The sequence below is a fragment of the Coenobita brevimanus genome, chromosome 73 (genome assembly GCF_032717465.1).
Source record: "Coenobita brevimanus isolate Jiangsu-jjx chromosome 73, ASM3271746v2, whole genome shotgun sequence".
Classification (NCBI taxonomy): domain Eukaryota; kingdom Metazoa; phylum Arthropoda; class Malacostraca; order Decapoda; family Coenobitidae; genus Coenobita; species Coenobita brevimanus.
In genome coordinates, this window is record NC_137026.1 from 25,085,677 (window position 1) to 25,111,531 (window position 25,855).

Genomic DNA, 25,855 nt, shown 5'->3' on the forward strand with positions numbered 1-25,855 from the left:
CTTGTCATCCACACTGCTTCACTGTACATCACTTTTCTTCTCTTTATCTTTTCACTGCGACAGGTCTGTTTAGTGTTTAATAAATGTGGTGGTAGCAACTGCGGAAGAGGCATATCATCACCTTAGTGTAGGGTTTATACGAGATGGACAATCCTCAATCAAAGGCTTTGCTACAGCCAGGTTGAATCATCTGAAAATAAAACATGACACTATTAGGAGGAAAAGACCATTATCGTGCTATGCCCACACAAGATACAGACAATTGCAGATAAAAAACTTTTTCAGCAACGGGTATGGTCAACAAGAAAAGACAGCTTACAGAAAGCAAAGCATTATCACTGACTGCCATGCTTGTCAAAGTCTGTTGACTCCCTATAACAACATCCTTCGCTCTATTAATGCCGTCAGCCGGGGGACGTCATTTTCATTTCGTTTTTTGCTGCTTAGGAAAGCGTTCTGGTAGTGAAATCTATCCTAAGTTGAATGAAGTCGTTATCAAATAGCAAGAATATATAAATGACGTCTTTAGGCTGGTCACTAAGTTAGCTTGCGAGACCAGGTCCTAGGGTCACGCTGGTCATTATATGATGGCACTGACAACTGCCAAATAGGACCCCTGAAACTATCATCACTGTTACAGTCAGACTAACTAATAATGTCATCTTTAACGTGATGGTGATATAGTTGATGCTGAACGTTAACGTGGTTTACACGATTCCAGCAGCTGTGAACCAGCTATTGTTGTTGGTGTGCCTTAACGGTTCATCGTGGTGAACACAGGCTCTCTCGGCCTCTCAAACAGTCAGGCTTCGTCCCTGGCGTATTGATCGATCGGGCTTCTCGGCACCGTCAGCGACAGTGTTCTTTACGCTGACTTTTCACAACATCGGTTAAGTGTTACTGACTTCCTTTCCGAGGCAGTAAGAGTCCTTTCACAATGACAGTCACATTTTTATTCTGCTGCCAGTGATTTTTGTATCAAAACCTTTTTACTGACGTTCTGGAGACTTCCCCACCCTGTGCTGCGCTCGACCAGTTGACTCTGCTGTGGCTTCCAAGAATTTTCTTTCACCTGTCACTCAATGAGTCTGGTCACCCTGGCCACCGGTTGCCAGGTCCTAGCCAAGCTGCAGCTTCACTCTGATGTCCTGACCATGTCGGCTTGTGATTACGTGTGACGGAGCTCGCTACACTCACGTCACCTTACCTTACCTCACCTCTCCTCGTCTCGCCTCACCTCACCTCACTTCACCTCGCCTCACTAACCTCATCTGACCTCACTTCATCTCAGCCTCCCCTTCCAGTCTCACTTCACAACATGTCTCCTCACTATCGTTAACCTCACCCCAGTTCATCTCACCTTCCCTCAGTAACCTCACCTCAGTTCATCCCCCCTCCCCTCATTTCATTCACCTCACCTGCCAGAGGTTCACCCACCTTGCTTTGGTTCCCAGTGTTTCATTTTTGAAGTTATCTGGCCATCTCAGCTTGACCACTTGATTATTATTACTATCGCCACGGCAGGGCAGCCTCATACCTTGTCAAAGTAGACAACACTCACAGAGCTCATACCTTCGCCAACGCCTACTGTATACCAGACCAATCAGATCACCACCAAAATCTAATCAATTCTTTGTTGGCCCATGACCCACATACGCACAAAATTAAACTGAAATCCACCAATTTGAGATATCTTGCATACAAACAGACAAACAAGGGTGAATACACAACCTACTCCTAATTTCGTTGGTGGAGGTAACTAATGCAGTAGTGAACTACTACATCAACCCGTCTCTGGATACACCCCAGGCGCTACACCCTCCACTCACCTAATCTCGCCCACTGACCCGTCCTTCCACTGACCAATCTCCTCCACTGACCTATTTTCCCATGAACCTATTTTCCCCTCATGTATCTTTGGACCTATTTACCCTGTGGAACTCTTTTTCCAAATGGACATATTTTCCTCAAAGACCTATTTTTTTCTATTGATCAGCTTCTCCATGGACCTATTTTCATCATGGACCCATTTTTTACCATGAACCAATTTTTGTCCATGTACCTGTTTCCCATCATGGACATAAATTCTCCACTAACCTGTTTTCCCTCCATGGCCTTATCGTCCCCCTTAAACCTTTCCCCATGAACCTATTTTCTATGCATGGGGAAGCATCAAATCCCGATGTGAACCTATTTTCTTCTGTGGCCCTTTTTCCCTCATGGATTTCTTTTCCTCATGAACCTGTTCCTACCCACTGGACCTGTATTCCTACTTGGGCTCCATTCCCCAAACGTTCCAACTCCTCAATGGACATAATTTTCAACACGAACCTATTTCACCCATGGACCAATTTACCTTATGGATATATTCCCTAATAAATCTATTTCCCACATTCCCACATTCACCCACCCATTCACCCACCAACCAACCCATATACCTACCTAATCATCCAATGCAGTCTGCCTCAGCAGTAGTCATTCAGTAAGTTCTCCCCCACTCCCCCACCGACACAGCACAGTTAATAATTATTGACGGTGATCCAGTCATGACGACATTTTAATGTTAGGTAGCTCCTATAACTAATTCATTCTCAAAGAACTGCACTAAAGCACGGGAGAGTAATTTTATATTCTTGTGTTATATATATTCAACGTGGGGGTCCTATAATGCCTCATTATTATCAACTGATGGCGGAAGTTTTGATGACGTCAGTCGTCTTCAGGGATTATATTTCATTCGCGTATGCAGTAACGTGGAAACAGAAAGTAGAGTTTTAAAACAAGTTGATTACGAACATCTACACTGCTGGGGGAAGAGGGTGGGAGTCTTCACCGCAGAATTTTACATGACACTCTGTTCATGTCATGATAAAGTCACTAAATTTTGTGAAATTTTAAAGTTCTGGTGGTGGGTAATATATCAGTGAACTTCATCAAGATAATTCAGTGAGATGACAGACAGTGGTAGACGATGCTAAGGAAATACATGGCCTGGGTATCATGGGAGAAACGAGAGGGTGAAAAAAAAAAAAAATCAGTATAATTCCTAGGAATAACTTTAACTTCTTCACTCCGAAGAAGAAGATAGGATAAGTACGAAGAAGAGACAGAAATGGGAGAGTGTGGGGATATGTAGGTAGAAAGAAGTGCAAATGACACAGACTGAGGAGATGTGGAGGGGGCACATTACGATATAAACAAATGAGAAGATGTAGGCAAATGGGAAAAGACGAGAAGCAAGAGACAGATACGGAAAGGGAGGAAGGATGAAGGAAAAAAGATCTAAGGAAGGAAGGCAGAGAGGAGAGAGAGGCAAAGACGGAAGTGAGTAGAAAGAGAGAAGAAAAGGAGACAGGAGAAGTGGTGAGGGAAGGCATTAACTGGTTAGGAACCTCCATTCCCCAAACCATATTATTCTGCTGACATAACTCATACAACTGCTACGTGATATTTCGAACGCACACTACGCTATCCTACCTTCTGCCAGTGTTATACATAAACACTGTCCATCACACAATATAATATAAGTATCAACTTAAACACTCCACCAGCAGTCCCTCCAACCAGACACACACTAGACGAAACAAACAGGACATACTGTATTATTTAACAGCCAACTTTCCACCCAACCCGTTACACTGATGGACTTCTTCACCTGGTCTGTTAGTTCTGTCAACCAGGACTCTCACGATGCAACAGAACATAACACAATGCATTAGAACACAACACAACACAGCACATTTCAACACCTTTCCTCCATAGCATCTACTAAAGCCAATTTTGGGCAATTCAGGCTATTTCTAGTACAATTCAGTTAAGTTCATTAGGTCCGTCACAGTAAATCATTTCACACAGGGTAATATTATATAATAATGATATACGACAGACTCTTGGCGTGTTCAATGTTACTGACAGGCTGAATAGATGTCAAAGGCTAATCCGAAAATTTATCTAACCTGCAATAAAGTAAATTTTCCCGGGAATAAAAAAATGATGGGAGGATAATCAGGAAATTAAGAATTTTTCTCCGTTGACCCACGGATGAATGGAACAAAGTTTGTCAAATTATTTCAGAGGACCATAGCACAATCAGGACTTTCTATCAGTTCTGTATCATTTATAGAAATGGTGGTGCCGTAGCCACAAAAAGTGAACGGAATTTAGGTTTGCACTCCTGTCTTTCCGTTTGTCATCCGTTTTGTTTAGATAAAATAACAGGCTGAAGATGACATTATGTGGTGCTGTTCATGCTAACTCAAAGACATGTGATGAATCTTTGGTTACATTGCATTAAAGGACGATGACCACCAGTGGTATCTTACTACACACCAAGTGAGAACAGCTCGTGACTGAAGGGGGACCATGTGCACACAAGTTCTATGTAGCTATGCAATAGCAGTTGTACTGAAGCTGTGGTTTACTGTTGCAGTGTTTCACTAAGTTAATCCCTGTAAAACCAGAGTGTGCAGGTGATAATATCAGGGGTAAGAGGATGATAACAATAAGAGTATACTTAAATATTACAATTCACTTTGGGGTACTGTCACACTGTCTTACAAGAGTTGTAAATACCACAGATAAGGACGCAGGAGAGAGAGAGAGAGAGAGAGAGAGAGAGAGAGAGAGAGAGAGAGAGAGAGAGAGAGAGAGAGAGAGAGATAATGGTGTGGGAGGATATGAGGATATGGGTGTTTGTGCACGAGAGTGTGGATGTTGATGGGGGTAAACATCAAACGGTATGGGTGCTGGTGTACGATGATATGGGTGCTGATGTACAAGGTGTGAATGGTGGTATGGGTGAACATGGGAGGGTATGGGTGTGTTTGAACATGGGAGGGAACATGGGAGGGTATGGGTGCTGGTGGACATGCGAGGGTATGGGTGCTGGTGCACATGGGTGTGGGTGTTGGTGATGGGCGGGAGGGACGAGAAAAAAGGATAGGAAAAATGAATGGTAGAAGAATATACAGTAGTGAACATGAGGGTATGGAAAAGCACACTGGTAACACTGATCCACCTACAAGTACAGTACTTCTACTGTAGACACACCCACGCAATCCTAAAACTGATACATCTGACACTGAACTCAGATATTTATGCTACGTTGCTACCTCTCTCTCTCTCTCTCTCTCCTTCACGCCAGAGAGTAAATTATTTCCATAACAATGTCTTCATTCCATCCTAATAAATTCTAGTCCCAAGTTGTACCAACATGTTCATTGCTGGGCGGGAGTGACTGCACCGTAATATTACATAAACGGTGAATATCATACTCACATACCAAGAGTGATATTTTCACTGACATCCAGTCAGTTCTTACCTGGAAGAGAGAAAAAAATATGTTAGGCTGATGCACGTTTATCATGACTGACGCTGAATACTTTAACAGGAAGGGAAAACAAAGAAAACAAGTGACAGAACTTGAAAGACTGATGGACGCGATCAGTATCACTTTTATTAAACTTGTGGACGCTTAAATGTGACATTGAGAGAATGTCTGACCCAAAGCGGCAACATGATGTTAAGAGAAATCCTCCAGTCGTGTGTGTATCAGAATAAACACCAAAGGAACTCACTGGGCCGATCAGAGATAACACCTGAGATGCAGCACAGGGATACCACTGATACAGACCGAGGCTTGTGACCAACAGAAACAGAAATGTTTACGATACGAAAGCACCTGTCGTTCTTCCCACGCTTGCATCATAGAAGGGGGCACAGGAAGGGAAGAAAGAAGGACAAGAAAGAGAGGTAAAGAGATGAGTTCATTACGCCGTAACTATCCTAACACCATCATCATCAAACGAAGCTTTAATGGGGTGATCAGCTAATGACGTTACCATAAATTTACTTCAACAAACTGGATGGCAGTCTGGCTAGATGTACTCGTGTCTCTCCGGGTAGGGTAGTTTCTGATGGGTGTATGTCTGGTGGAGGCTCATGAAGGATGCTACGTGATTGGAGGTTTTGATGGCTGTGGTAACTATGTGCTTATGAATGTGTTTGTGAAGTGTGGGTGGATGGGTGGAGTGTTTCAGAGATGCTCTATGTAGCGTAGGGCAGTTGTTCATTTTCATTTCTTTGTGGAGGTGGTTGATGTAGCATGAAGTTACATGGGTGAGTTGGGTCCTGAGCTGAAACAATAAACTGAGAGCCTCTCGTTCATATAATCTTTAACTGAAAGGTTATTTCTTTGAGACCATTTGCCTACTTCCCTCCCTCCCTCCATTCCTGCAGCCATTACCCATTCTCCCATCATCACAAAACCTGCACATTTTCTCGATAACATGATTCACTTTCATCCACTAAAAGTTTTTGACCATACGAGATAAGTCCTCCCTGTGTAATATTTTGTTCTTATTACCGACATTAAATTCTAGAGCTCATCCCATCCTTGGGTGTGTACTCTGATCCTCATCCTGCCTCATGAACCCTGCATGAGGATGGCGGTGGTGGCGGCTGCTGGTGGCATTAGAGGACCAGTGAGGATGGATGATATTCTATTACTTATAAGAGGTTAGAGAAAGAAAGAGGAGATAATAAACTAGGCATAGGGAATGGACAAACTTTCTCATACCCGTACCAATCATATCAATATAGAACTCGAAAAAGTCCGCTGCCACCGCCATTACGCTTTAGTTTCCAGCAGCAGTGTACCGCCTGACTGATGATGCCCTGACCCCACACCCACTTCACACAACAGGCACACTGAGGGAGAAAGATACGAAAAATGAAGGATATAAGTCTTTTAGGAACGTCCATTGTCCTGTTGTTTTGCACTGCAGGCACATCAGACCACACCACACCACACCATGCCACACATCACACTACGCCACACCACAACACAGCCCCAGCACACTGACACCGTACAATAACACATTACACAATACCACGGCCTCATCATTCCCATACCACATTACACCACACCACACCACACCAGTGCCGTCACAATCACACCACTCTTCTCGTACACCATACAACAGTCGCTTCACCCCCAGACCACACCTCACCACCGTACTACCCTTGGTTTAGTCCTCCACCAACCCCATCCCACCCCGCCTTCAATACTGACAACATAAAGGGAGAGGGGCAGGACTTTCATGGGAACTAGTATGGAAAATATAAATAGTGTCGAGAATAACGCAATGCACGACATTAAAAATACTGGCTGAAAAAAGAGGGAGAGAACACTGCTCAAATTATATACTCTCTCTCTACAGGTGGGGGCGCTCACCATCGACTCGATGTAGTGCTGCTCTCGAGTGTCTGCCCTTTCCTCTCCTCCCTCCTTTCCTTCCTTCCTCTTCAGCCTTTCCTTACTTCCTTCTTTCCTCGTCCTTCTGCCTACGGGTGACTTTACATTCCTTCTTTTGTCTTTCTTTTCTTCATTCTTTCCCGCTCTTTCTGCCTATGGGTGACTCTACATTGAGTGACAAGCCGAATGGTTTCCTGTACACCAGGAAACCATTTACTATGCTGGGTGGTAACCATATAACTAAATTATGGGGCCTGGTGGTTGAGTGGGTAATTGCAGTGCTCCAATCGGACTGAGCCAGTGAAGGTTTATATCCAAGGGATGGTTGGTGCCATTGCTCACGTAACATCACTCAGGGATGAGTGAAGCTGGTCACTCTAATCTTAAATGTCAGGACCAACTTGCCTAGCCCCGGGCTCCTACGCTACATAGGATTTGAATGTATATGTATCTATATATATTTATTTTTTTTTTTTTTTTTTTTTTTTTTTTGTGTCCGACTCTGGGCATAGGTTTCACAGCCTGCTATCAAGGCCCAGTAGTCCTCCTACATACCATACACCTCTACATGTCACCACTTCGGCGCTACCACCCACCGTCCATATTGAATACATGCTAGGGCTGTCTCATACAGGACTGGTGTATTGGTATTAGCGGGGGTATTTTTACGACATGTCGGCGGTTTTATATATATATATATATATATATATATATATATATATATATATATATATATATATATATATATACAGTTCCTGGGGAAAGCCCCAGGAATTGATGGAGTATGTAGTGAAATGCTGAAGCATGGGGGAGAGATAGTAGTAGAATGGATGTGGAAGATGTGCAGATTGGCCTGGGAGGAAGGTAGAGTCCCAGAGGATTGGAAGTCAGGTATAATTATTCCCTTGTACAAAGGATATGGGGAAAAAGAAGTGTGTGGTAATCATAGGGGCATTTGTCTTCTTAGTATAATAGGAAAAGTGTATGGTAGGATACTTATTGACAGAGTTAGAGAAAGAAGAGAGAAATTAGTTGGAGAAGAACAGGGAGGCTTTAGGAAGGGAAGAGGTTGTGTAGATCAGATATTCATTCTTAGATCTTTAGTGGAAAAGTTTCTATAGAAGGGAAAGCAGTTGTATGCGGCTTTCATGGATTTGGAGAAAGCATATGACAGGGTGGATAGACAAGGATTGTGGAAAGTGTTAAGAATATATGGAGTAGATGGGAAGTTGTTGAATGCTGTGAAGAGTATGTACGATGGTGCGAAGGCTGCAGTGCGTGTGGATGGTGAATTAAGTGAATTTTTCTCTTTGAAAGTTGGGTTGAAACAGGGATGTGTCATGTCTCCATGGTTGTTCAATCTGTACATGGATGGGGTAATAAAAGAGGTACAAGGTAGGGTAGTGGATGTTGGAGTGGCCCTGGTGAGAGAGGATAGTGTTTGGAAACTCCCTGTACTGTTGTTTGCAGATGATACTGTGTTGTTGAGTGAAGACGAAGGGGAGCTGCATGGCTTGGTGGATGAGTTTGAGAGAGTGTGTAAGAAACGGAATCTAAAGGTGAATGTAGGGAAGAGTAAAGTGATGGTCTTTGAGAGAGGTGCTCAGTGAATGTACAGCGAGGTTGGATGGTGAGGAATTGGAAAATGTGAGTACGTTTAAGTACTTAGATAGTGTGATGAGTAAGGATTGAGGTTTGGAGGATGAAGTGCTTGAAAGGGTACAGCAGGGAAGAAAGCTTGCTGGTTCTTTGAAAGCAGTGATAAGAAACAGGGAAGTCAGCATGGGAGTGAAAAAGTTACTACATGACAGTATTGTGATACCAACTCTAACGTATGGAAGTGAAGCTTGGACGTTGTTGGAAGGACACAAGTCAAGAGTGAGAGCAGTGGAAATGAGTTATTTAAGAGGAGCCTGTGGAGTCACATGGAGAGACAGGCTGACGAATGAGGATATAAAGGAGCGTTGTGGTGTGGATGTGGATGTGATAGGAAGCGTTATGAGGAACACACTGAGGTGGTTTGGCCATATGGAGAGGATGGAGGATGAAAGACTGACGAAGAGAGTGTATGTGAGTGAGGTGGAGGGGGGAAGAGGGAGGGGGAGGCGGAGGATGAGATGGAGGGATGGGGTGGAGAGGTATATGAGAGAGGGGGGTGTGAGTTGGGAACAGGGCAGTGAAATGGCGGGAGACAGGGCGACTTGGAGCGATTTGTTTGTGGCCACCCCAAACGGGATTGAGGCGTCTCGCAATAGAGAGATAGATAGATATATATATGTCCCATTGGAGCACAGCGTCCAGAGTATTGGACAGAACTATGAATTCTCAAATATTAATAAAGTAGGGAACCCCCGGGTAGGGACCTATGAGCTTCGTGACTTTGAGCCGATAGGCGGAGGGCGGTACGCTTAGTACCCTCCCAGTGCAGTGACTCGCCCAGGGACTCTGGGATCCAATGGGTTAATGACTGGAATATATATATATATATATATATATATATATATATATATACTGGGGAACCGGGGGGGTGAAAGCTTAGGAAAGGTCAGGGGTTGATGAGGGACGTGGCAGAATAAAAGGCGGCAAGAGAGGATGAGAGGGAGGGGAGAAGAAAATACTGACTTAACCATTAATAATCCACTGGATATTTACCCCAAGAGTATCCCAGAGCCATCTCAGTTTTTACTCCTGTCTCTCTGGCCCCTCACATGACACTCCTTCCTTGCCGTCAACACCATCAGGTCAGCACAGGTGAAGTGAAGCGCCCGCACACTTGCCATAATATCACGAAAATTCTATAATGCATTAAATATCTTCAGACTTTTGGACAGCAAACAGAGGAGGCAGAGGTTGTTGTGGATAACTGTAATTTTACTGTAGGCACCGGGTTACAGTGTGGTCAAGACGAAGATCACAACAACTTAACAACTAACTGTACAGCTGGTACTACTACAATTTAAGTTTAATTCTTGTAACATTAACCTAAACTTGGCCAAGGTGTTAGATAAAGTTTGGCTCACCAGGGACAACAATGTGCACACGCGGACCTACAGCTAGACAAAGACTTCTTGACCAAGGTGCCACTCACAAACAAAAGGCTTCACTGTGGAAAACAATACACCCTAGAACAATACCAAACGTGACCCAATTTCTCTGCTCCGTCACAGCACCACCTCTCCTCCCACATTCACTGTGATCACGTCTATCTTTGCCAACGTATTAAAAACCATCTCCAGTAACACCTTAGAACGGTTACTTTCTTACTCTCGCTACCGACAGATAAGTTACTACGTTCAGGACGGACTTCATTGAGCGGGATAGAAGCTGTCTCCATTTGCATAAATTAGGGCTCAAAGAACTGCTGTCGTTACTGGGAGGGTTGGGAGTCTACAAGCAACACCGTAGTACTGCCTTGTGCAGGACAATTTTACACAGGCTCTGGATATTTCTTTTCAACACACTATTGTAAAGGTAATTTAAGTCCTATTCACTTCACACCATTAAAACAGAAAGTAGGATCTGTCTGTCTGTCTGTCTGTCTGTCTCTCTCTGTCTGTCTGTCTGTCTGTCTGTCTGTCTGTCTCTCTCTCTCTCTCTCTCTCTCTCTCTCTCTCTCTCTCTCTCCTTTCCATTTTAGGGACACCACCCGACTGGACTATATAACATCGAATATACATTAATATGTGAACAATGGTGTCGCAAATGATGATCTGTGACTACAAAGTACAAAATTATTTTCAGTCTTAAACTCGGATCGGTTCTAACAGGGAAATCTTGAATCCTGCAACAAACTTTGACATATCTTCTCTTTAAGTGGTTTCAACAAAAGCGAACAATCTCTTGACTGATACGACACAGTGTATAGCAGATGATAAACTCCTCTTTTCGATGGTTGAATACTTTTAGTACATAGTTAGATTTTCAAGCCAGACACATCAGCATATCACAGGCTAACTTGATTTGTATGTTAATACCAACACAAAGACTATAGGCACCAAGAGCCACCTTGTGAAGATCTAGTTTACATTAAAGTGACCGAATGTACACTTTTAAGTTGCAATGTTTAATAAAGTCGACTCATATTTGCCTCCACCTCCATTTCCAGCACAATATTCATCACTTCCGTCCTAATGAAATTTCTGATTCCTTAGAATTCGCCTTCAATTCCCAGTCTCCTCCCCCGTCCACACACCCAACCCCTCCCCTTCCTCCCTCAACCGCACACCCAGTCTCTCCCCTAACCTACCTACAAAACTAACCCTTTCCCCTCCCACACATCCACACCATCCAGTCCCCTTCATCACCCGCACACCCAGTCTCCCCCCTATCCTACTTACAAATCTAGATCCCCTCCCGCCCACACACCCAACCCATCCCCTCACTTCCACCCACAAAATTGTTCCCCTCTCCTCCGCCACCCATTCATTCTGCCTTCCCACCTCCTTACTCTCACACTTAGCCGTTTCCCTTCCCATATCACAAGCACAATTTCTCCCCTCCACAGCTCTCACTCACACCCATTCCCTCACCTCTCAGCTCACATTCACATCCACCTCCCCACCTCTCACGCACACTCACCTCCCCACCTCCCGCACAAACCCATCCCCTCACCTCCCCAGCTCTCACTCACACCCACCCTCTCACCTTCATTTTCCACCCACTCCCCCACTTATCCATTTAATTGCACGCCTCCCCTCCCCTCACCCAGTCAACAACACAGTATAGTACCCGCTGGCTATGGCACTGAAAGATAACAGGTTCACAGTTCTGGTACAATGTTGACACTTGTTATGGTAAAATCTACACCGTCACATCTTTGGAACAACAAATTCTCGTTAAAAGAGGCTTCCCGTATTTCTTCCTTAGAGAATTATTTTTCATACTTCATTGTTCACTAAATAATGAATATTAAACAACGGTACAAAAAAGAGAAATAATAATTCCCGGAGGTAACTTGTGAGGTGAGGACGAGGAGGAAAAAATTAAAATAAAAGGAACATTGCCTATCGTTCCAATATTTGTCAGTCGATAAAGGTCTATCTACTCGTTCACTTCCAGCAGTAAAGCGCCATCACTAAACTAAGAAAAACTAACCTACATGTCTGTTTATCTATGTATCTATAGTTTGACGCGAATTCTGTGAAGATTGACCTCGACAAAGGGCATCCAGGCATTTACTCTGTGATACATCCACAGTAGATTCATCTGAACACCCCAATACAACCAATGACCAACACAAGGAAATAATATGCCTGTCTTGAAAGGATGGAGGGGTGGGGGTGAGGCAGGGAGGCAGTCTGGTGTAAAGTGGTGGAGAGGTAGTATATGCGTAATATGGGAAGGCAGGGGGACGGTGAGAGGGAGGCAGAGGTAACCTGGAAAGGCAAGGAAGGAAACAGGGTGGGAGAGGTAAACTGGGAAGGGAGGGGTGGAAACAGGGATGCAGAGGTACACTGGGACGGCAGGGGGGAACGGGGAGGGATAGGTAAACAGGGAAGGCAAGGGAGGAAACAGGGACGAAGAATTAAACAAGGCGGTGAGGGTAGGGTCACTAGAATTAATAGAGGAGAGAGAAACCTCGTAGATAACAAAGGGAGGAAGGGCTGGAAATAATGGAGAGACTGGGAAAGGAAATAATAAACTGGTGGAGGAGATACACAAAACAAAAAAGGGAATATTAATTTGCAAAGAGAGAGAGGATATAATAAAGAAAGATTACACAAAGTGGTCGACTGAGGGAAAAGGCACAGGAAATACAAGAGGGAGAGGAGACTGGGAAATAAGGCGAAGAACAAGAAGAATGGAAGTAAATCCGAAGCTAAAAAGAGATGAATGGAGAAGGAGGCAAGGACAGAAAAAGCGGAGAGGAGCGAGGGCAGCCATTAGGGAGCAATCAGTGGGCGAGGATTGGCAGGAGGGAGAGAGTGAGGGAGGCAGGAAGCGAGACGACTTGTTGGATTAAAAGGTGGAGGAGAGGGAGGTGAATATAACGAGGCAGGAACCAACAAGGAAAGTGAAATTTATGAAAGCATGATCAATTATGCACTTGTGATGGCGAGGATGATGAAGTGATGGCAAGGATGATGAAGTGACAGCTGGGGCAGTAGTATATAGGAAGGAAGTGGGGAGGGGTGGGGGAAAAGAATATTAAGCGTGGGGAAGAGAGACTGGATATGAGGAGGAGGAGAAAACTGAGAAGGAGACAAAACAATGCAATATATTTCACTGACACCATCTTCCTGGGGTCATAAATTCTGAGAAATTCAAGTATCCATGAAAGTCTAAGAGACCGTAATTGGTAGGGTGAGTAATTTTTTTTTTTTTTTTATGTGACCGACTCTGGGCATAGGCTTCACAGCCTGCACTCAAGGCCCAGTAGTCCTCCTACGTACCGTACACCTCTACATGTCACCACTTCGGCGCTAACACCCACCGTCCATACTGAATACATGCTAGGGCTGTCTCATACAGGACTGGTGTATTGGTATTAGCAGGGGTATTTTTACGACATGTCGGCGGGTCTTCTGGTAAATGAGTAAAGTCTGCCTTTACTGAATGGTTTCAGTGGACAGTGCTGGGCAATGCGGTAAGAAAGGGGGGGGGGAGAAAGAAATGAAGCAAAGGAAATGGAAGGGCAGAAGGAAAAAGACCAAAAGGGGAGAGACAAGGGAGAAGTATAGAGAGTAAAACGGGGAGAGAAAGGGAAGGAGTACAAAAGAGACCAAAGAAAGTGAGATAAGGAAGGAGAGGGAAAAAGTACATAGTATACGGTAAACTGCAAACTAAATGTTAATGGCGACTAAGGTGGAAATAGACAACAGACCACTGGACTCTCTCCTCAAAGGTCATCCAGCCTTATTTCAATATTAATGGTCAGAAAACATTAAAAAATAACCAGTTCTAAAAGGATCAAGTGGAATGGGAATAAGAACTCTGGACACATATCTGTTTGTTATTCTCTTTTCTTACGTTTCTACGTAGCCTAACTTAAGCCTAGAAAAGTACCCTTAGCTATTCACTTTTTTCCTGGCATTCTCTCCACCACCATCAATAATTCACTGGTAGGCAGAGAACTTTTTATGTAAGAGGCTTTTAATCCTGGTCCATTAGCAACAGGAAACACCTCCACCTCAATACAAAGAATTACTTGGTACTATTGCCGTCTCCACAACCATTCCATTACCTCCCTGCCTCTGCCTCTAATTGGAATTAATTTTATCTTCACTCTCTCTCTCTCTCTCTCTCTCACACACACACACACACACACACACACACACACACACACACACATGGGTGATATGTGTTAATCTTATGTTCCATACGGAGTCCTTTCCCTCCTCATCTCTGTGTCTCTGTCTCTGTCTTCCCTCACTCCTCTCTCCTCATTGCCTTCCTCATTATGTCCTCTTTCTCTTCTCTTTCTCTCCTTGTTCTGTCCTTAGCATCCACCTCAGTTTCTTAATTAACACAGAATTGCTTAACTGATGCGGAAAATAATATCATACAAAAAGCACACACACACACACACACACACACACACACACACACTAAGAACACATATGGCAGTAGCTACACAACACTCCCTGCTGGCCCTTGCATCACAGCTTCTCAAAACAATTATTTATTTATTTTTTTTTTTTCGGTAGTCGAGAATCTACCACCAACCCCATCACCGCCGCCGACACCAACGGCAGCAGCAGCAGCTACTGTTGTTGTTCCGTCACTTCGGTCTGTCTGGCCGAGCAAACACATCAAACACAAGCAAACAACTGCCCCGGCCTTCCCCTGTAGTGACCTGATGTCCCCCGGCGGCTGACACTGCCTCCCCACGGTGAGACGGGGGTAAAAGTGTGGAGGTTTGGTCCTCAGATGGTCGCCACACTTGCGTCTCTCCATCCAGTTAACAGGGACACCATAGTAGGCTCCACATCACCCCGTTATAAATGGCTTCCAGAGTTATATACAGGAAATGATTATATTTGTCACTCAGTGCTGAGGTACCAGAAGTGGATAGAAGATTAATAAAAAGGTGACAAAAAGATGGGAAAAACAGTAAGAGGCAATGGTAGAGACATAAGTTGTGACTATCTAAGTGATTTAGGCTAACACTGAATGACAAGCCAAATGGGTTTACACATTATAGGAAACCACTGACGATATGCCGCAAGAGAAAATAGGAAAGGGGAGAAGACGACAGGAAAAACAGAAATTAAGTATTAATATGAGGCTCACATGCTAACGACCTTTCTGTTCCTGCATTTGTATAAGATTGATAACAAAAACAATACTACAGTCACAGTATCAAATAATGTAGGAAACAAACTTGGTACAAATCCGTGGGTGGTGTCCACAGACAGCCAGTGTGTGCAGCCATTCAACCAACCCAGTAACATCGGCTGCGCTGCCAGGCCAGGAGGAAGGAAATGAGTTCCAAGAAAAAGTTAGTAGGAAGAACTTCAACGCAAGAAAGTAATGACACTTGAGAAGAGTTGGTGTGGCGGAACGTGGTGATGGAGGCAGAGGTAAGAAGAAAGTGGCAGAAACGAGGAAGTACTGGAGGATCTGGGTACACAAGTATTACCACTCGCTACAACTGTATATTATGCCTGGTGTTACATAGCCTATGATTTCATCATCCTTTGTGTAATTTTAACGCACAGTATGCTGCATGTTTGATCACGAGCGTGTTCTGCCTCAGTCCCCCCCTTCTACCGTTATAGTAGAGTAAGTCGTTCTCTCTGTTATACTTTGCGGGATTTTCAGCTCTCTGTCCCCATGGCTTCATTTGCGCGTCCTTCTTACAAGTTGTATCAGGCTCTGCTGGCCCCTATATAATGAGCTCAGTCTCTGCATCATTGCCACTTAGATCTGCTCCTCATTTTGTTCACATCTCTGTCCTCCCCTGTACAGATATTATTATTGTGAGTGCTCAAGAAATCTCCAAACATCTAGCAGCTGTGTGTAATTTGATTATAAGTGTTGTTGCATTTTTTCTTGTACTGTATAGCATAAGTTTAATTTGTAGGCCTAGTGAAGTTTTTGTAATTCATGTAGGGTTCTTTATGTCAGTCATTTTTGATAATAGTTTGTATCTGTAATTATTTATCTGGCATTCACTGAGTATTATCTGGTATCTCATTTTATCAGGGCTGACTTAGATAAATTTACTCTTGCTAATTTCGTGTTAATAGAGGCTATTGCAGTTAACCATATATTTAACCTGTTTTTGCCATTACATTATCCTTATGAGTCCTGAATGTTTTGTTGTTAGTTTGTGCATTAAACTTTAACTTGTAATTTTATCTAACTCTTTTGTTTTGAACCTGGAACTTTACGGGACAGTAGTGATTTTTTAGTATTCTCACTTAAAGTGTACGTTATCTTTCTCTGTTCCGTAACATAAATTTGGCGACCTCATATCAGGATATTCAGGATATTATCATAAGGATATTGCTTGATATTTTGTGACTGTTACTTAATAATTATGTCTACTATTTCTACACTTGATGAAGCCAAAGATTTTTTGTCAAATGTGCAAACAGTGTGTGATATAGAAAACAGAACAAAGAATGAACTTAAGATTGTTGCTCAACAATTGGGAATTGCTGTTCGCTCTCATCATTCTAAAGATCAAATTGTTGACATGATTAATGAAAGCTTGTTTAATGTAACTCCTCGAAATGAGCAAACGCTGATTGAATTAGCTAAGTTACAGCTAGCCCTGCAGGAGGCTCGTGTGAAGGAAGCTGAATTTCAAGCACAGGCTAAGGAGGCTGAGTTTCACGCACAAGTTGAACTTGCTAGGATTCAGGCAGACCATTAGGATCGCATGAAACAAGGTGGAATTGGATCATCTAGCTCTGATGATTTTGATGTGGCTAAAAATGTTAAACTTGTCCCTCCTTTTAATGAATCTGATTTAACAAAGTATTTTCAGTTGTTTGAGAGGGTAGCTACAGGTTTTAATTGGCCTAAGGAGTATTGGCCAGTACTCCTTCAAACTGTTCTCACCGGTAAAGCTCAAGTAACTTATGCATCTTTGCCTCAGGATCAGTCTGATAATTATGATGTAGTTAAGAGCTTGATTCTTAAGGCCTATGAGCTTGTTCCTGAAGCCTATAGAGTAAAATTTAGGACAACTTACAAGCAAGATAAGCAATCCCATGTTGAGTATGCAAAAATCAAAGAAGATCTGTTAGAGCAGTGGTTAAATTCTAAGAATGTGGATTCTGATTTTGACAAATTTAAGCAGATGATTTTGCTGGAGGACTTCAAAAGATGTATTAGTAAAGATGTAAGCCTATATCTTGATGAGAAAAGAATAGATAATTTGTCTGATGCTGCAGTTTTAGCTGATGAGTATGTTCTCACTCACAAGAGATATTCTAAAGAAAAAGGGAAAGCTGAGAGTAAGTACGTTGCCTCTACTCAGAGTACAGGTAACAGGAAAGAGAATAAAGATGATGTTTCTCAGGAAGTAAATACCAGCTTCACCTCTAGATTTCAGAAAAGTAAATGTACTTATTGTAGTAAGCTTGGTCATACTACGGAGAGATGTTTCAGGAGACAGCGTGATGTGAACAAAAAGGAGTCTTTAAATATTCAGTCAATTGGTCTAGTGTACACTCTTGAGAGTTCCCAGAATTCTTTAACTGAGTTAACTGAACCTGCTTTGAGGGGTAACTTAAATTATCATGATGGAGCTCCTCTTTTGAGCAGTAACGTGGGTGACACTCTCAAGAGTTCATGTGCTAATTTCCTGTCTGATGGTTTTGTCAGTCCTCTGGACAGTAATGACAGGAAATCTGTCCAAATATATCGTGATACAGGTGCTTGCCAATCCCTTATGCTGACCAGTGTTCTAGGCTCTAATGTTAATTCCTCTGATGAAACTGTAATCTTACAAGGTGTAGGGAATAATTACTTCTCTCTCCCTCTGTGCAGAGTGAATTTAGAGTCTGGTTTTGTTAATGGTTCTGTTATGGTTGGGTTGGTTGAGACACTCCCAATGTCAGGTGTAACTTTCTTACTTGGAAATGATATTGGTGGAAGTCAAGTGTGTCCAGCTCCTCAGTTGTCTAGTGAGCCAATGGCTGCGGCCCAGGATTGTGATGTCCCTGATGTGTTCCCTGCATGTGCTGTCACTAGGGCTAAGTCTAAAGTTACTGGTGATTTAGAGGATAATGATGATGATGATGTTATCCTAGCTGACACTTTTCTTGCTAATTTGGACCACTCACCAGATGAGGCAGTACCCCGTAGTGTTGATAATTTGTCTCGTCAAGAGTTGGTTGAGTTGCAGGTTGCTGACCCTGAGTTGAAAGGTCTAGCTAACTCTGCTTACAGTGAAGAAGAGTCAGCCGGTGCTTCTACTTGTTATTATGTAAAGTCAGGAGTACTTATGAGGAAGTGGAGACCCCCAACAGCATCAGCCGACTGTGAATGGGAGGTTGTACATCAAGTTGTCATCCCTCGTGTTTGTAGGCAGGATATCATTCGAGTGGCTCATGATTCCAGTTTGGCAGGACACCTTGGAGTGAGGAAGACTGTGGCACGCATTTTGAAACACTTCTACTGGCCAGGTATCTTCAGGGATGTTTCCTGGTATTGTAAGTCTTGTCACACCTGTCAAGTTGTGGGGAAGTGTAATCAGACCGAAAAGGTTGCACCTCTAGTTCCCATTCCTCCTTTTGAGGCGCCTTTCACCCGTGTGTTGGTGGATATTGTGGGCCCTCTTCCTAAGACTTCTTCAGGATTTTCTTATGTGTTGACCATGATTGATATGGCTACTCGTTATCCTGAAGCCATTCCACTTAGAAACATCTCAGCAAAGAACGTGGTTAAGGAAATGCTAGGGTTCTTCACAAAGTTTGGTCTGCCCAAGGAGGTACAGTCAGACCGGGAAGTAATTTCATGTCAAATGTTTTCAAGCAGTCTCTGAAAGAGTTGGGCATCACCCAGATCACGTCTTCAGCTTACCATCCCCAGACCCAAGGAGCGTTGGAGAGATATCATCAAACACTCAAATCGATGCTCAAGAAATACTGTTTGGAACATCAGAAAGACTGGGATAAAGGTCTTCCATTCGTTGTGTTTGCTGCAAGAGAATCTCCAAATGAATCACTGGGCTTCTCACCTTTTGAACTACTGTTTGGCCATGAAGTAAGAGGACCCCTTAAGTTACTCAAGGAATGCTGGCTGTCGGAGGAAGATGACGTCAACCTGCTGGAGTATGTGATGAAGTTCAAAGAACGGCTGTCCACTGCTTTACAGCTGGCGAGAGAGAATTTAGGAGCTGCTCAGGAGAAGATGAAGACTTGGTATGATAAGAAGTCCAGGTTACGCCACTTTCAGCCAGGAGATCAGGTTTTGATTCTGCTACCAGTTCATGGGCAACCTCTTCAAGCCAAGTTTAGTGGTCCTTATTTCGTGGAGAAGAAACTCAGTGATGTCAACTATGTCATCACCACACCAGATCGTAGAAAGAGCAAGCAACTATGTCACCTCAACATGCTAAAGTTATATCACAGGCGGGACGAAAATAATCCAGTCTGCACTGTAGCTGTTCCACCCGAGTCTGCAAGTGAAGCTCTCCCATGCAGTATGAGCCTGAGTGATAGTTTGGGGAAGAATCCTGATATCATGAATGATCTCCAGACTAAGCTTTCTCATCTACCTCCCAAGGAAAGGCAGGAGTTTTCAGCATTACTGCAGGAGTACCCGCAAGTGTTCCGTGCTACTCCAGGAAGAACCACTGTGTTGATGCATGATGTCGATGTTGGAGACGCAAAGCCAATTAAATTGCCTCCTTACCGTGTGAACCCAGTGAAAGTTCCTCTCATCCAGAAGGAGCTTGGCTACCTGTTGGACCACAAGATGATTGAGCCCTGTCAGAGCGAGTGGAGTTCTCCTGTCACTCTAGTCCCTAAGCCAGGTGGGTCACAGCGGCTTTGCATTGACTACAGACGTGTTAATCAGATAACCAAAACAGACACTTACCCTCTCCCTCGCGTGGAAGATTGCATAGACAAGATCGGAAAGGCTAGGTACATAAGTAAGTTTGATTTGTTAAAGGGATACTGGCAAGTACCTATGACTGAACGTGCTAGGGAGATCTCATGTTTTGTAACATTAGGAAAGACCTTTGCATGGTCTGTAATGCCATGTACAGATTGTTTTAGAGTAATAAGAAATTTCCTTTGTAAATTTCTTTTTTCTTTGTGGGGAGGTGTTACATAGCCTATGATTTCATCATCCTTTGTGTAATTTTAACGCACAGTATGCTGCATGTTTGATCACGAGCGTGTTCTGCCTCAGTCCCCCCCTTCTACCGTTATAGTAGAGTAAGTCGTTCTCTCTGTTATACTTTGCGGGATTTTCAGCTCTCTGTCCCCATGGCTTCATTTGCGCGTCCTTCTTACAAGTTGTATCAGGCTCTGCTGGCCCCTATATAATGAGCTCAGTCTCTGCATCATTGCCACTTAGATCTGCTCCTCATTTTGTTCACATCTCTGTCCTCCCCTGTACAGATATTATTATTGTGAGTGCTCAAGAAATCTCCAAACATCTAGCAGCTGTGTGTAATTTGATTATAAGTGTTGTTGCATTTTTTCTTGTACTGTATAGCATAAGTTTAATTTGTAGGCCTAGTGAAGTTTTTGTAATTCATGTAGGGTTCTTTATGTCAGTCATTTTTGATAATAGTTTGTATCTGTAATTATTTATCTGGCATTCACTGAGTATTATCTGGTATCTCATTTTATCAGGGCTGACTTAGATAAATTTACTCTTGCTAATTTCGTGTTAATAGAGGCTATTGCAGTTAACCATATATTTAACCTGTTTTTGCCATTACATTATCCTTATGAGTCCTGAATGTTTTGTTGTTAGTTTGTGCATTAAACTTTAACTTGTAATTTTATCTAACTCTTTTGTTTTGAACCTGGAACTTTACGGGACAGTAGTGATTTTTTAGTATTCTCACTTAAAGTGTACGTTATCTTTTCTCTGTTCCGTAACACTGGCCATTGGCCAACTGGCCAGACCAGGTCCCGGACTGGGGAAGAATAAGAATTTGGTCAGGAAACAACATCAACTATACAATATACCTTGAATCCGTATGTATTTACATATGCATGTATGTATGTATGTATGTATGTACCGTATCAAAATTATCTTGCATGCATGCATGTATGGATGTATGTATGTATTTATGTACGTATGCATATACGTATGTAAGTATGTATGTATCAAAATTATCCTATGCATGCATGCATACACGTATGCATGCATTTACGTATATATGCATATAAGTACGTATGTATGAAAACTATGCTATGCATGTATGTACTGTATGTACGAGTATGTGTATGAATGTATGAATGTATTATGCATGTTTCAAACTATGTCTATCAAAACAATCCTATATAATTATGTATGTATGTGTCTGTGTGTACCAGATCTATCCTATATATGTATATATGTATGTACGTGTGTGCGTATCAAAACTGAATCCTAATGTGTTGTTAACGAAACATTACACAAACAATCACTGAAGGTTCAGCAGCTGGTGTTCCGAATCTGGTCTAGACCACTGTACTCTGAGGAGGTGCTTTGGTCATTTTTGTGCTCCTGTGACGGCTTTTGTTCGTTAAATGAGGGTGGCGGGGTGGGTAGAGTTTTGCAGACTCACACTGGCTTGGAATGTTTGGGGTGCATTTACACGGAGACCGGCAAGTAAAAAGTACACGCAGAACTAATGTATACTGGTACAAGTCATTCTGTGATCTCATTGGTCGAGCTACAGTGTGGTCTGGATGGCAATGACTACAGCTAACAATATCCATGTGGAAAGCTGGTGGTACTACAAATTAAAGGTTAATTCTTTTCCGACACATTAAGCCAAACAAACCAAATTCTAGCCATATGTTATGTGCACTTACAAAACCGGCTGCGTCCGTATAGATATAAGTATCCAGACGAGGTGGGAATCTTGGTCATGGCCATGTGGCTCACCAGCGACAACAATACACACACATCATCAAGTTGCCACTCACAAACAAAAGGCTCCACCCCATCGCAGCACCACCTCCTCTCACTGCAGCTTTAATGCATTCGCTACGATGCCTTAGGTAATACTTTCTTGACAACGCTAGTCGACATGGTTAAACTTTAGGGAGATTTTCCCTGTTAAAGAGACGTTATCTCCAGTAACCGTCAGGCACTCGTATTTTACCCAGATCAGGGAAGACTTCTCTTGGTGAACGGGCTACATACTATCACCATTTACATCAAACTGGGCTCCTGCTGTTGTTAAGGACAGAGTCAATGATTTGTGCTGTGGCATTATTTCGTGCATCAGCATGTACGACAATTTTATAACGACTCCAGATACTCTTTTACAACACACAATTGCCAAGGGGATGAAATCCCTTCTCACTTACCATCTCATACTTGATGTTTCCCTATGCTCTCTCTCTCTCTCTCTCTCTCTCTCTCTCGATATAAGACTGATATGAGTATAGATCTATTAGGCTAATTAATCACTACAGAAGCCTGGCATTATCTTGAGTTGATCAAAAAGCAAAGGGAAAAATTCTGTATTCAAGTCAAAGGCACGATTCTCTGCCAAGGCACTAAGCCCAAGCCAGCTAATAAGTTACACGAGTAAGTTAAAGACGAAGTTGACCGTATTATATAAAATCTAAAAGAAAACGAAAACATCTCCATATTGTTCCTTTAATCATCAATATCTAAACCGAAACAACATTTACCTAGGCCGTATAAGCTTACAGAATCTGCCACCATCATGTATTAGGTACAGTGTATTACTCTGAATATTGATGTCACACCTGTACCGTGGTGCAGGAAACTGAGGATCTCAACGACCATCACCTGTGCTACAAATTTCTTATAAGATCTGTGCTGTACCAGAAATGGGATTTGTATTGGAAATTATCTCCTTCCTTAATATGATCCGTATCAGACAGGATAAAGGAACTACAAAACTGAGGACGATTCCACAATGGGCCAAGGTAACTTATGAGATCTGTCAAGAGCTGTGGTTAAGCAAGGCTGTGTGTCAGATTTTATGTCCAGGCTGAGAAGGCAAAGGGAAAACTAAATAAGTAGGGGTTTCCCAAAGCCAAAAGCCTCCCCCAAAAAAAAAAAAAAGCCAAAGGACTGAAAAAAAAAGTAGTATGAGTTGAATATAAACAAAGAGAAGAGGTGAGTTAACGACTGCACTGAGAACAAAAGGACCTGGGTCATCTAATGCATGTATATGAAAAGGATATTAGTAAATATTACTAAAGCTCTAAGTGGCTTACTGCAGTGAAAAGGAAAAAAACTAATTTAAAGGAATTAGGGTAGGAAGATGACTGGATATTTAATACATGAAATAAAAATTTCTGGAAGAAAAATGAACGGGAATAAGTTTTAACATGCAAAATTGCTGTGGATATACTGAAAAATTAACATGTGGCAGGAGTTCTGCTCCAGCGTACTTGTAGATGCGAGAGAGAGAGAGAGAGAGAGAGAGAGAGAGAGAGAGAGAGAGAGAGAGAGAGAGAGAGAGAGAGAGAAAAAAAAAAACGTGTTTTAAAACATAGGTGAGACGCTGAATTAGTGAAGAAGCAAGAGGTTAACAGACCAAAGAAAACAAGGACTAGATCAGGAGGAAAACCAACGACGAAAAACAAAGGATAGTGTAAATATGGCACAAATACAGCCATGCAGTAGGAAACTACTGTGGAAATCAACACTGGAGGAAAGAGAAAAATATGATACCAGTACAGGGAAAATTAGAAGACAATGACAAGAGAGAACCACAGAAAGAGTACAGTGAGAAAGTTAAATCAGTTAGGAGGAGAAGAGAGTGAAATATGGCAGAGTTTAAAGGTGGCAAAATGTAGGAAAGTGAGTGAAGGATAAATTAGTCCTGATATAGAGACGACAGTCACACAAAGCTGTGAGGGAAAAAATCTCAAAGAAAGATATATCAATCAAGAGGATGAGAAGTGTGAAATATAGCAGAGGGAAAGAAGAGACAAAGAATGGATAAACTATATATAGGAGGAGTATGACAAGGATAAAGCAGATGACTACGAGAGAATAAGTTGATTAAATCACAAGGTGGAAGAAGAAGGAAAGAAGTGTAAGAGAGAAAAGCAGAGAAATGAAATATTAGGCAGACAGACGAGGCTAAAGTCACAAAGGACAGAAAGGATGGTGAAGAGGATCAATGGGCTATTAATCACATTAAAAGAAAATCTTTGTCAACAACCAACCCAAAGAAAAAAAGGATTTCTAGCAAGTGAAATGAGAAGCCGGAAGCAATGCGAGGAGGCAGGGGTGAGGCAGGGATGAATGGATATGATGTGAGGCATTCTGAGGATAATGCTTCCTTCCTCACTCTCACCACCACGCCATCACTCCTGCCTCACTCTCACCACCATTCCGCCTCACTCACAACTACACCATCACTCCCGCCTCACTCATGGTACTACTCCAGCCTCACTCGAAGTACCACTCCCGCCTCACTCATCATCACATCACCACTCCTGCCTCACTCACCACCACACCACCACTCCTGCCTCACTCGACCCACCATACCACCACTCCCGCCACACTCGCAACCACACCACCATTCCTGTCTCATTAACCACCACACCACCACTCCCGTCTCAATCATACTACCACTCATGTCTCCCTCTCACCACCACATCTCCATTCCTCTCACCTTCACTCTCTTGCCTTTCCTCCCTCTCCCTAACTCTGCCTTCCTCACCTCTCCTCTCTTCTCCTCTCACCCTTTCTCCGCTGCACTCTATTCTTTCCGCCTTCCCCTCCCCACCCCTCCTCCTCCTGCCTCCCCCACTCCGCTGGCTTTATCGAATCTAAGGCCACGTCTGTTTGAAAATTGTGGTGGCGGTGCTGGAGGCTTCATGCACGGGTGGAGAAAAAAAATAAATATACAGGGAAAAAAATACAATTGGGATGACTGAAGAGATGGAGGGTGGAAGAAAGGAGGGAAACAGTAATTACAGTGAACGATGGAGCCAACAAAAGAAGTAAATAGGAGAAAGGGGTTTATAAAGGAGAGTGGAGTGTGGGAGTGAGGAAAAAAAATAGTAATGGAAGATACAAAGAGACACAAGGATATATCGTAAGTGGAGAAATATTGAGAAAAAATCATTGTGTGTGTGTGTGTGTGTGTGTGTGTGTGTGTGTGTGTGTGTGTGTGTGTGTGTGTGTGTGTGTGTGTGTGTGTGTGTCTAGAGGAGATTTTGAGTGTGTGTGGGGTATGAGAGCTTTGGCTGGGTCAGTGTGTTTGCATCAAAACATAATTGCGTGGAAGTAGACGTGGACTTGACAGAGTGAAATCAAAACTAAGAAGAGCTGGTTTGAGTGTAGGTGTGTCAAGGATAAATGAAAATGAAGTAGTAGGTGGATAAATGGATGAAAAGAAAGCAGCAACTGGACTGGTTCATTAGAATGAAAGGCTGAATTTACCATACGGACTGAACTGGAATGAGAATATACCAGAATATTCCCGTGACGTCATCATTTTTTCATACCTGCCACCCTCTCCCGTTCCAA